At 41.0% G+C, this 10,381-nt stretch overlaps 1 protein-coding gene across 2 annotated transcripts in view; it reads left to right on the forward strand.

Annotated features, from left to right (window-relative positions):
* Positions 1-6,860, forward strand: part of LOC133350306 (ATP-binding cassette sub-family C member 8-like) — a 98,202-nt gene extending 91,342 nt beyond the window's left edge. The window contains exons 39-40 of one of the 2 annotated variants that reach the window (XM_061564510.1): positions 2,188-2,242; positions 6,771-6,860. The gene's annotated coding sequence lies outside the window, so the exon portion shown is untranslated. Of the gene's footprint in view, positions 1-2,187; positions 2,345-6,770 lie in introns of those variants that run through there. The other variant, XM_061564509.1, reaches the window with a different exon arrangement.
* The last annotated feature ends 3,521 nt before the right edge of the window (positions 6,861-10,381 follow it).

The raw sequence follows: 10,381 nt of genomic DNA on the forward strand, positions 1-10,381 counted from the left end.
CTCTGTGTTGAAGCGTTGACAGATGGATAGGCTATTTCTGACAAGGAGTGCATATCCTTAGTTGAACCCAGGGTTCATTTCCTTTCGGAAAGCTGTTTGCCTCCCCCCTAAAAGGCACACATATTGTCTTAATGAGATCTTATCTCGTAACGTGAAGTTTATTTATTTTTAGATGCTCACTATTTGTTGGCACGTAGTGCAGCCCTCCATCAATCCACTGCTGGATGAAGCCCTCATCTCAATGCTATGTTGGTAACGAGAGTTGTTTGACCATACTTCACCTTGCTGGTCAGTGCAGGTTGGTGAAGGAGGTGCCGAAGACTGATGCAGATATCACTCATCACTGATGTTAGCCATGGCGAGAAATCGAACTCAGATGGCAGGGTTCATATCACAGTGCAAGGACCTTGATGTCCTGCCCATTACCTCCCGTCGAGTGTCACATGTGAGAACGTAGCCGAGACTTTTTTTCCTCAACTATTTTCGTGCTATCCGATGAGTTGAGTAATCCAACCGATTATAGGTAGAGTAATTGATCACATAAATAACTTGTCAATTGACATACGTTCTTTTTTTTATTGTCGTTATGAACAATTGTGTACAATTTTGCTATGTGTGGCCATTTTCCAAAATGGAGTCATGGTGCAGTGGTTCGTGCTCAGCACGAGGAACCCGCCAACCTGAGTGCCATAGTAGCCATGGCGAACATCAGCATCAAATCTTAACAAGTCCTGGGTCACTGCAACACCCCCCCCCCCCGGGTCACCCCCCCCCCCCCTTCACCAACCCGCACTAATCAGCAAGTTGAAGGTATGGCAAAACAAGTGGTCCAGATACAGTGGTGGAAAATCCTCATTCTTATGGCAGGGAGGGATGATGTTTGCCATAAGACAGTTCCCATAGACCTCCCCACAACTCTGGTTGGATGAAGGGCTGCGTGGACGACCCCTGGCCTGCATTTGAACTCGCGTCGTTCCGGTTGTGAGCCTTGCACATTACCGCTGCACAACCCACCTAGGTGAATATAATTCTGGCTATATTATAACAGAAAATTGCAATGTGCACGTGTTTGCGTGGGCTCAAAAGACGAGCTAAATTATGCAGTCATGGTCTCCAGTCCCCAACATTATATTCGGGAGGAAGCCTTTTGAGTCTTTAAAAGCATTCCATGTCTTCATGACAATTGATACCATCATGAGGTCATACCCATGTGAAACCCTCGCCGCTTAACGCAAGAATACCCTAATTGATACTATAACCAGCATGATTTATTTTGTAATGAATGGATGTTGTTTTAACCCCTTTTTCCTTAAATTCTTCATATGCAAAGTGACACTTCAGAATCTGAAAAAATTCTTGTTTTCCTGTTTTGTAATTTGTATAATAAAAGGAACTTGTCATGGTTGGTAGTATTTTATTAAAGCTATCTCTTACAATACACATTATGAACAAACACAACAGCCACTGAGCTCGTAAATCTGCCAGATAGAGATCTCCACGTTTCAGAATATCTGTGGAACGTCAAAAAAACAGCAGCAAAAAATGTGGTCTGTGCTCACAACAATGACCCTTCATTATTTTTCACAGAACATCGTGAACGGTAATTTGAATTCGTGTTGAATTCAAAATGTTTTATTCAGATTATCAAGTCAAACAATTCCAATGTGTAATGGAATAGTCAAAATAACCTTGAAGGGATTATATTTCTATGGCAAGTCATTTGTCGGTACCGTATGTTATTTGCTGCATTGTAAATACATTTGTAAGGTAGCACGTGTCTGTATAACCATTAACTAGCGTTTTCTCCAGATTTTAAGACGCAAATGTTATCTTATTCTAAAGCAGAAGTAGGAGGTGCTTCTTATAATGTGTGTAACCAGAATTGTATAACTTTATTTACACCAAGCACACATTTTGGAATGCATCCTCATTTCCAGAGCATCTTGTAATCCGCAGAATATGGCAGTTATAAACAAAGACCATTGTCAATATGCTATGCTAGCTTTATGATGTGATAAAAAACTAAATAATCTGTATTTTATGGCTATGTTTACAATCAATCTTAGCGTAGAAATTTTTTTGCAATTAATTTTTCTAGAAGTCCATACCTGGTTTTGCTCAGTGTAGTAATAAATTATATGCGTTGAAAAAAACACACGTTTAAATGTATTTCTTTTGTTTTCCCAGAATCCTCACCCAGCCAGGATGCTGTCATCATCTCCGGTTTTCAACTCAATTTCAGGCACGATTCTCATTTAAAAACACACAAGTAGACCGTTTAACACATGGGCTTTCGCGACCAAGCTTATCCATTCTAGATTTGAAGCTTTCGTGACTGCAAGGATTCATACTCTTAGGTTGTTTCGGTAAAGTCACGTAGGTAAAAAAATAAAATAAAAAATTACTAAATAAAAAATAACTAAAAGTATTAATAGAAATAAAATAAAAATAAAATTATATTTTTTCTATTATTACGTTTAGTAATTTTTATTTTACCTACGTGACTTTACCGAAAAAACCTAAGAATATTATCCATAATAAAGATGTTTTGGGTTCGATCACGTAAATATAAATGTGTCGTTTAACCCGCCACCACCCGACACAGCCAAATAGTGAGATTTGTCACGTAAACAAAACATGCCAATTAGTTAAACTTGTCATGGTGTGCTCAAATAGTAATTAATTGCCACGTTTTGTTTATATAACAAATCTTACTAAATGGCTTTGTAGTGGTGGGTTTAACAACATATTTATATACGCGATCTAACACAAAAAAACTTTATGTACACAAGTAATGCTCATTGTTGGGTTTACAATGATGGATTGTAAAGTCCATTAAGACAGCCCTGTGTTGTTTGCTAGTCTAGTTAGGATAATTTGGAAAAAAATATCAAGTACACGTATGCGTTTGTGAGGGCTTGGTGTTAATTCGATGCCACATGGAACAGTCCCATTTGAGAGCCACACAGCTGTGCATTCATGCTTATTTTTAGTCTGGCAGTGCAAATGCAATTGTGCAAATGCTGTATTTGTAGGATGATAATGAGCAGAATTGGTCTTAAGCCACGGACAACACGAGTTGACTGCGTGTACAAATTTGACACCTTTCCTGTATTTGCTGCTACGTTCACTGCAACCCCCATGATTGTATGATAATCGTTAATGCACTTTCCCAAATGAAGCTGCCATCAATGCAGCTTTAATTAATGCGTGGGTGCATTCATTTCCCATGTCTGAGCTTAATCGAATTCTGTTTCCGTGACATCCGAAAGTGTAAATGTTAGATGTGCACAAAATGTACGTAAATATTTTCATGAAATATCATGCATGTTAGTACAAGAAAGCACTTACTGCCTGGAAAAAGATCAATGTGTAGTCCTTTTTTTTAATCACTAAAATAATTTTTTAAATATATATTGAAGTATACGTTTTCTAGAATCTTGTTGCATATTTACAAATCATGGCCTTGAAAGGGATATATTCTGTGTGCATGTAGTGGGTTTCTGTCTGGTTCTCATTGTGTTAGCTTTATTTTGCAGATTTTTTTTGTACATTATTTGTTCTTACATTTGTTTATGATTCATGAAATGTGTATCTTTACTTTTCAATTATTTACAGTAATATCTATCCTCCAATTTTGTGATTTTATTTATAAAATGGGGCATACCGATATTAAAAATTATTAACAGACAATGCAGTTATTACCATGTCACAATAATTCAAAATGTCGAACGTGTTGGCTTTCATATGTAGTGACATAGAACGGTCACTACTGTGTTGGCCCGTACGAGGGCTGGGGGCCCCAAGGGGGTGCCTGGGGGGTCACGTTCTGGAGGGATCCGGACCTTCCCAGAGGTGGGGGAAGTGAGGCGTGGCCTGGGAAGGGAGGCGTGGCCTGGACAGCCAGCCACGCCTGGACGGAGCCGGCCACGCCAAAGCAGATATAAGCGTGGTGTGAACGCAGAGCAAGGCGGTTGTACTGTACTCCGAAGTGAAGACATCATCGGTCGTCAAGTCCCGAGTCGTCGTCCTGGGCCAGGCAGGCCGTTGCCTGCCTGGTCCAGTCTGTGTCGCGTTCCAGAGTGTTAGTGAGTTGAGGAAGGTGGTCACCACCTCATGTACAGTGTTATATTATTTACCGTTTAATAAATAGTGTTGCCTCCAAGCTGAGTGTGTGTGCACCTAATTCGAACCTACTACACATACACCACGCATATCATTGCTGAATATGCATAAGCCAAAATTTAACTGTTCTTTTGGTTTTGTAAAGAATTAAGCCAAAATAAATGGTTTCACCAAATAGGCTTCTACGTGTTGTTTTTCTTGTTGTCGTGCATCTTACATTTCGGCAGAAATACGTAATCTTTTTCACTCTATTTATAGCTTCTAATCTAATAACACTTCATAAATAGTGTATGTTTGTGTGCGCTTCATACTAATTTTTTACAAGTTCAATAGCTTTTACTGCTGCAACTTTCGTAGCGAAATGTTCCAGCAATGTCGAACAATATAACAACTTTCAATTCCTAATTTCAACGCTTCTTATTTACTCAGCTGTGTTATTCGTTTGAGTGTAGTCACATTCATGTCTCATACGAGATATCATGACATGTTTTTTTATCATCAATTCACAGCAACAGCCTTCATTAAGTTTATACCGCAAATATTTGACGTTAAAATAAAGATGCTGAATATATTTGCCAAAGCACGACACGGTCTGCATGATGTTTTTTTTGTTTAATTGCTGTGGAGTGTATGAAAAATACAATTTTACATGCACGGATGAAGGCGGGAAGCTGGGAGTGTTTAAAACCTCTTGTAAATGCACTGCTGGGTGAGAGGACCTACCCATGTTGTACGTGTCGTACGAATTATTTGACCATACCAGACACAGTTCACTGGCAGTTGGTGACAGTGGGGGATACACATGTGGGAGTGTTGACATAGAGTACAACAACAGCTTTTGTATGTCTGTACGTTGAACTTCTTTCGCACCTTACGTAGCCAACCGCACTAATCGCACTGCTGTCTGCTGCCCACAACAAAGCCGCTGTCCATCCAAGTGCTATGCAGCTCAGACCTGCAAAGCTTTCGAGATTTGATGAGGTCGGGCATGGGGACATCTCGAGTCATTTGGTCTTCTATTTTTTTAAACCAATAATGCATTGTGGATCATAAAGTGGTACGTCCAAAATTGGGCCGATGAACCATCAGTTTAAGTAGTTTCAACATTGGACATTAAATGAGACCATTTTCATATCACACCAAGAGCTATCAAAGTTAGGGTGTTTTAGCAACATCAATCAATAATGTGCTGTATCCCAGCCTTGAGAATCCCAGCTTTTCCCATGATTGCAGTGACACAATACTGGCTGGGTCCCTTCTACGAGAAATAGCCATCATCAAGCAGCTGTTTATTATCTGACACCAACAGTGGAATGGAAACATGAAACCACAGTGTGCAAGCACTATCTTCAGTCTTCCAAATTTAAAGATATAGGGAATTGCCAGATAAACATTTTGTCCAGTGTAAACAACGGTTTACACCTCATGATATTCGATCACAGGAACAACATCCGGACACATGTCCAGAGGAATATCATTAACAGTTATTGGCTATGAAGCTCTGGTCTGGCTGTACAAATCATACTTGAACATATTCACAGCCAGCATCTGCAGATAGATGAGATAAAGTGAATTGGTGCTTAAAATGATATTACGTGACTTTCAACCTCTTTAGCTTGGCCTTATGCTGAGAAGCCCACACAAGCCTGCTGGACAAAATAACGTGAAAAAAAAACAATTATTGTAATCCAATTATTTACATTCATTGAAATAAAAGTTTGAGCTATTGACACAAATGGGAAATTAAAATGTGCAGTGGAGGTGAGCGTTGCGACAGCGTTTAACACACTGTGTTATGAACTTAGAAATATGAGATTGATTATGAGTAGGTGGTGAGTGGTATTTGAATTAATACTGGGCCTTTCTCTTCACTAGCCCGCATTGTGTCAGCATGGTGAAGTATGCTCAAAACAATCCCCATTGCTGACACGGTGTGGTGAAGCCTTCATCCCGCTGTGAATTGACAGAAGGATGAACGTTGTTATCTACACAAAATATAACAGTATTAAAGAATGTGCATTCTGTATAATTGTTATTTGAATTTAATTCACAACATTTTCAAAAGATGTATTTTAATAAATGTTCACCTATTATGCATGGTTACTGCTTCAAGGTTGTGTTTTAAAAGTAGGTATAATGTGAAGCTCTCGTGGCTTTTTTTTTATTGCAGTCTCATTCGTAAATTGGTTGTAAGTACCGGTTATATATTTGTGTTCACACCACAGTGTTTACTGTTTTGTACGCAAGCCTATAAGTGTACATTTTAAATAAACCATCCAGTTTGTTTTAAATTGTACTGATATATTTCGAATTGAAATAACTGGCACTGAAATTGCCGTACATTATTTGTGCAAGGCACGGTTTTTTTACAGTCTCAATCACGGTAAGCAAATAACAGAAATGATCACGCTATAAACGCATCGTTATCCTTACATTGGCGAGCTGAAACACATTCTAAATACACTTTATGCACACTGCTCAAACATTCATCTTAAATGTAACTCTTTGATACATCGCAGGGAGCCCCCATCCCACGTGACATGATATAACTTTGAGTTAATGTTCAATGGCAGGGGTCCGCGCGTAATTTGCTTTTTTTTTCCACCTAACGCGCAAGACTGAAACATTGTTCTTGTGACCGGCAGGTGCTGTAGACGGGGCTCACCACGACCTGCCGTGTGCTCACAGACCCATCATTATCACGGGACAGAGCCCGCTGCAGCCTTGCAGTCAACCCCTGGAGAGATGTCTACTGGGCATCTGTGAAATAAGAGCTTTAGAACTCATCGGATTCCTCCAGTATAAATCAAGATTCTGAGATTGGTCTTGCTCCACAGTGCTACTGGCGAATTTGACAATTTGAACCCGGTGACAACATGTAGAATTGATCAAGGCTGAAGAAGGCAAATGCTTCAAGGGCTGAGGATTTGCCATCCGTCCTCATGCATCTACGTATGTTGAACTTCCGCACCGTATGTAGGCAATTGTGCGATTCGGAGGTGCGGGGGAACACAACAAACTAAACACACAAAGCAGCTCTAAATAAAGGAATTTTCAATCTAGATTTAAAAGTGCATAGCTCCTGTGGCTTCATAATATCGGAAGATAGACACCAGGGGCCACAGCCACTGTGGATGTCGTCGGTGTCCAGACATCTCTGCCATGTTTACGTATGGCTAAGAGACGGCCGCAAAATAATGGACAAAAATCATGGCGTATTTCAGTCTGCATTTTACTCCCTCTAACAAGGCGACATACGTGGTGATTATGCTGTTGACAATCTCTAAACGCACAGTAGGAACAGTAGGCTCGCAAATGCTAGCAGTTGTTTGGTTTTAATCAAATTTGGGTAAAGTACTGGCAAAGTAGGTCCCATGATGCTCACCCCGAGCTCTCATTACTCTGATAGTGCGTTGTCTTTGTGCTGTACGCCTTTTGGCGTCCTCTGGTCTAACACGGTTTGAGACGAGGCTCAAAAGAAAGATGTCTCTGGTGTGGACCAATCAGTTTCAAAGACAATGCATATATTATCAGAGTATGTGTTTTTTTTTTTGCATTTTAACCTACAAGTATTATGGTTAATGCAGACATGATTCCTTGTTAAAGGTTTCAGTTTGGTGTTTTAACAACTTAACACCTGTTTTGTTGACAGAAAAAAGGGAAAACCCTATTCTCATAAAGTACTGTTGTTTATTTGACTGTAGTTAAATTTTGACTGCAGTTTTTACGAGTTTTACTGAAATTCTACGACAAAAGTCTATTGTACTCTCATATTTGTTCCAAATATTGTGGAATAGTAACGCGTGTTCGTGTATTGCTTCATACTCCGTGTCGTGATATCGTCTATTAATTGGATGTACTTTTCATTTATAGGATACCCTAACAATATGTGGATCGGGTGTAAAATGACTATCGGCCGTAAAGGAAACACCAGCTTCAAATGTGTTATCCCTTCACTATCTTATATTGTGTGACAATACAACAGATATCCCAAAACTATCAGCCGTTTATCGTAAAATTGTAATTTGTTGGACCGGCATGTCTAAGACGTCCAATTATCATATCAGAATTCCACCCACATTTTGCGTGTTTTGTGCCATTACTCTCTAAACGTATGCATGCGGTTCATTACACAGCCCTTATCATCGTAGTCCCCAGGCACACACGACCGATGGGAGGCCTCAACTCTTTCCAGATAATCTCAGCTCAGCTGGGAAGCGATAATGTGTCCATGCAGAGAGGTCAGGGCGCGAGTGACTCAGTTGCGGGCAGAACACAATCCGAGGGGATTATACTTAAATGGGGCGAAATCAAGCGAAGACGGGGCAGGATCTGTCCTTGTTTGTTTGAATGTGCTGCATTTACGCCGTGGCTCGAGTGTGGTTGTCCTCGATCGGAGGCAGGAAAACGTCGTTGCCTCGCACAGTCCATCGTTTCTCACGTCACACAATCAGCTCCATTCACTTGCCAGTCGGATGACAAGCATCGCACCCAGCTCGCTGATTGATGGGTGAGCAGAGATGGCCTCTGTGTCGTCTGCAAAAGGTGTCGTTATCTGCGTGTACCAACCTGACGTCCATTTGCGTAAACCAACAATAACGGTGATTTTTCTTTTGCTAATATTTCAACACAATGGATCGCTGTATGAGTTGTTTTCTCACTTCGGTTTCCCTTGGAGGAAAACAAAAACTTCCTGGTCTCAATGGATTCTTACCTGGCAATAAATACAGGTGATATCTTTTCTGTGTATAATTACGTAATATATTATGTTTTTTTTTTCCCATCTGGAATATTGCGACCGTTGCCATCCATCAGTTTTATAAACGGACTGTATAACTCCATCAGCGTTTCATTAAATTGTAATCAACAAAACAAAATCAAAGTATAAAAACCAATGCAAAATAGTGTGCAAAAGCCAATGGCGAACATACTTAACGTTCAACATTCATCATCGCAATCATGAGCCATCGCCTCGACAATTTTGGATGAAGGCCTCCTCCCTGTGGCATCGCCACCCGTCACTGTTCTGCGATGCCACGAACCATCGCGAACACGATGCGATCTCCGTCGTGTGATGGTCCTCCTAGCGGAGACATTCTCCCTCTCGAGCGACGTGTCCTGCCCAAGGACACAAATCCATCGGAGCCTCGAATGCGTGTTTGTATCCCTGTCCACCGATGAAAGCGACCACAACCTAAAAAAAAGGCACATTGTGTTGTCTCCGGTACTATTGTGTGCGTGTATGTACACGCCTATATTTCCCCCCTTATTGGCATAGTAGCGGGCACAGATGGTGCATCGGTCACTCATCTCAGTCAGTCGACCCGTGTCACCTGCTGGGTCTGCGCCGTGACCTCCTGCCAGCGGGCGTTCGACACTTCACGTGGCCTCAACGTGCACATCGCCTGGCACGAGCGCCGTGGTAACGTCACCGTCACTTAGTTGTTGTTGCCCATATTTCGCATGGAACATGACTTTTGATTTACCTTCCCTCATTCACTTTCCTCGGTGTTTAGCTTACGGTGTATGCAGCTGTCTCGGCGCAACATACTGATTCACACTTTCTTTTTTTCTTTACTCTGAGTGCGTATAACTATTAGCAGCAACCGTTGGGGGCGTTGAGAGCTCATTCCTTGGCAACACGGACACAATCACTCTGCGGTGGAGGCTATTTTGAGTAGCGGCGGTAGTATTGGTATTTATTGTGAAAATTACAGGGCTTCCTCGCGCAGTGAACCTCGATTACAGTCAATATCACTTGCTCCCGTTACATAACCTTTAAAGCCACGGTGGCCTTCACAACTTAAAATGTGTATATGCGTAGAGCTAGGAATATTCCCCATGATTTTTGTCCGTGACACTTCATGTATCTGGAACAATCTCTTCTATGATCAACATTTGTTCCCTCTCAATTGGCCTTCGATTTGATAAGCTGGATTTATAGCTGGGAAAATGTAAGTGCCAATGCTTTTGATATTAGATTCAATCTCAGGCAGTATACTGTGTTTGCTACGTGTTAAACTGTTAGCCGATGTTCGAGGTTTTGTTTTGCTCACACATCCTAAGGGTTTTGTTTGACACTTTACACGTAAATAAAAATGTGGTAAAATGCCTTTTAACTCTTGTATTACCCAGTAGCCCATCGCCCTACCAATAAAATGAACCTTAACGCCTTGTGAGAAAGTCAACAGTTGTTGGCCATTGGAGAGCCTTTCGCCCATCATAGGAATGTGGAATTTCCACCAATGGCTCAGCA

The sequence above is a fragment of the Lethenteron reissneri genome, chromosome 33 (assembly GCF_015708825.2).
Source record: "Lethenteron reissneri isolate LAM-NWPU_2019-01 chromosome 33, ASM1570882v1, whole genome shotgun sequence".
Classification (NCBI taxonomy): Eukaryota; Metazoa; Chordata; class Hyperoartia; order Petromyzontiformes; family Petromyzontidae; genus Lethenteron; species Lethenteron reissneri.